The following is a 3,364-nucleotide window of genomic DNA, read 5'->3' on the forward strand; positions in this document are numbered from 1 at the left end:
AAATTAAATTAAATAAAAATTAAAAAAAAAATTAAAAATAATAATAATAATAATAATAAAAATAAAAATAAAAATTGGACCCTATATTAGGTTGGGCGGACCTACCTATGGTTTTGTGCATGGTTTTCGCACATGGTTTTGGATGCGATGGTTTTCAGTCCATGGTATTGGATGCTTCGGCATGTACATATATGTATTGTAACATTGAAAGGAACATAATGAAAAATCAATCTGGTAGTCCCGGTTTTGGGATCCAGGGGAAAATCTCTGTGTATAAGTGTTTTATGTGTTATGCTCTTGCATTATTTATTTTTTGTGTTTTAGAATTAGTACGCAGGTAATTTCTGTACGAGGTTAAAACCTACATTTAGTATCAGAGCTTTTTTGGCTTCAAGGGGACACCTTTGTTGCTGAGGGGTTTCTCTCGGGCTTATGGTAGACCATGTTCAATGGGAGATCTGTAGATCAATTCTAGTGGTGAAAGAAGATGGCGAGCAGTGGAAAGGTAGAGATGGATAAATTTAATGGTCAGAGTTTTGAGTTGTGGAAACTCAAGATGGAGGATCTATTGGTGGATAAAGATCAGTGGATCGTGGTAGATCCGGGTACTAAACCAACGGGAGTATCCGATGAAGAATGAAAGAAGTTGGATCAAAAGGCAAAGAGCACAATACGATTGTGTGTCTCAGATTCAGTATTGTTGAATGTATTAGGGGAAGCCACAATGAAAGCTTTGTGGGACAAGTTAGGGACTTTGTACCAATCTAAGTCTCTGGTGAATAAACTGTTCTTGAAGAAAAATCTATATAACCTGAGGATGAAAGATTGGGACTCGGTGACAGAGCATCTGAACGCATTTAATATTGTGGTAAGTCAGTTATTGTCTATTGATATTAAAATTTCAGATGAAGATAAGTGCATCAATTTGTTGTGTTCTCTACCAGATTCGTGGGATAGTCTGGTTATTGCAATAGGTAGCAATGCAACTGCCTTGTAGTTTGATGAAATAGTCTCATCCTTGCTAACGGAGGAGATGAGATGGAAAAATATCGAGAGCCAGAATGGTGATGCCTTTTCTGTATGAGGACTGTCCCAGAAAAAAAACAAAAATAAGTCATCGAGTGGGAGATCTAAATCTATAGGGAGATCTAAATCTCCAGGAAAACCTGTAAAGGTGGTTTTCTGGAAATGCCGAAAGGAAGGGCACTACAAAAGGGATTGTAAATCTAAAGCTCCTGACAAAGGAAAGGGATCTGATGATGCTCCTTCTGCAGAGGCGAAAACCACCTCAGATGAAGGTGGGGATGTGTAGTTGGCTTCTTCAAGTACACATGTAGATCATGAGGCATGGTTGATTGACTTAGGTGCATCCTTTCACTTCATTCCCCATAGAGAGTGGTTCTGCGAGTATGATAAATATGATGGTGGTGATGTCTTCTTGGGGGATGACAGGAAGACTAGAATCATTGGTCGTGGAAAAGAAAAGTTTAAGCTGCAAGGTGGAAGGGTTAGAACACTTCCGGATGATCTGCATATTCTTGAATTGGCCAGAAATCTGATTTCTGTAAGCAAGATGGATGATGCAGGTGTAAAAACGGTGTTCAATAAGGATACCTGCAAAATGGTTTGGGGAGCACTGGTATTGATGCCGGGAGTTCGAAATGGAACTCTGTACAAGCTACAAGGAAACACTGTTGTTGATGGGTGCAATAGTTCTGTGGTTCTTGAAAGTGGAGTAGAAAATCTAGTGATCCCTGGAGAGAAGACCACGCTGTGGCATCAAAGGCTTGGACATATTGGAGAGAAGCACCTTCGAATACTTCACGGTAAAGGCATGGTAGAAGGAATGACTAATAGCTCTCTTCATTTTGATTTCTCTAAAAATTGTGTATATGGGAAGCAGAACCGGTGAGTTTCCCTTCTAGTGGTAAGAGGGTGAAACATATATTAGAACTTGTGCACAGTGATGTGTTTGGACCTGTGAAGGTTCCATCACTGGGTAAGTCTGTGTACTATGTATCATATATAGATGACTTCTCAAGGAATACATGGATATATTTCCTCAAGAAGAAATCTGAAGTCTTTGACAGGTTTAAAGAATTTAAGTCTCTGGTGGAAAACCAGACAGAGAAGAAGATAAAAGTGTTGAGGATAGATAATGGTGGAGATTTTTGTAGTAAGGAATTTGAAGAATTCTGTAAGAAGTGTGGTATATCACGGCAGAAGACTACTCCATAAACACCTGAGCAAAATGGAGTTGTAGAAAGAAGGAACAAGACGTTGATGGAAAGGGCAAGAAGCATGCTCAGTGGTACTAGGTTAGAACAAGAATTCTGGGCAGAGGCGGTGGAGACAACATGTTACCTGGTCAACAAATCACCTTCATCAGCATTGGAGGATAAGACTCCACAAGAGGTATGGACTGGTAAGAAACCCTCTCTTTCACATCTAAGGGTATTTGGATGTGATGAATATGTACATGTTCCAAAGGAGAAAAGAACCAAGTTGGATAGTAAATCTGAAAAGTGCATCTTTATTGGGTATAAGGGTGGTTTAAAGGGCTATAAGCTTTGGAATCCAGTAACAAGGAAAGTTGTGTATAGCCGAGATGTGGTGTTCATAGAGTTGAAAGATGTTATTAAACATGAAGTCCCATCAAAGGAACCTGAGAAGATAGAGTTTGAGCTAAAGGAGGAAGAACCAAACTCTATAGCAGAAGAGGAATCAAAAGATGAAGAGCCACAAACTCCTGTTGTGAGAAGATCAGTTCGAGAAAGAAGGCAACCAGAAAGATATAGTCCATCTTCTTTCTGTTCAAATTTTTCTTTATCTATTACTGATGACGATCCAAGAACTGTGAAGGAAGTAGTAGATTCAGAGGATGGAAAACTCTAGAAAGAAGCCATGGTTGATGAAATGGCATCTTTGCACAAAAATGAGGCTTGGGATCTGGTGGAGTTGCCGGCTAGAAGGAAACCCATTGGCAACAAATGGGTGTTCAAGAAGAAGACAAATGCAGAAGGAAAGTTTGAGAAATACAAAGTTTGGTTGCTAGCAAAAGGTTATTTCCAAGTGTCAAGAATTGATTTTGGTGATATTTTTTGTCTTGTTGCCAAGGTAGCTTCTATTAGATTACTTTTATTTGTTGTTGTTGCTTTTAATTTTGAGGTAGAATAGATGGATGTGAAGACAAAATTTCTTCACGGGGATCTAGAAGAGGAGATCTACATGAAGCAACCTGAAGGCTTTGCGGTGAAGGGTAAGAAAGAATTGGTATGCAAGTTAAAAAAGTCTCTGTATGGGTTAAAACAGTCACCAAGGATGTGGTATCAAAAATTTGATACATTTATACGGGGACTTGGCT

This window comes from Pinus tabuliformis, chromosome J (assembly GCF_031772625.1).
Source record: "Pinus tabuliformis cultivar Carrire ecotype Pingquan chromosome J, CPIR1, whole genome shotgun sequence".
Classification (NCBI taxonomy): domain Eukaryota; kingdom Viridiplantae; phylum Streptophyta; class Pinopsida; order Pinales; family Pinaceae; genus Pinus; species Pinus tabuliformis.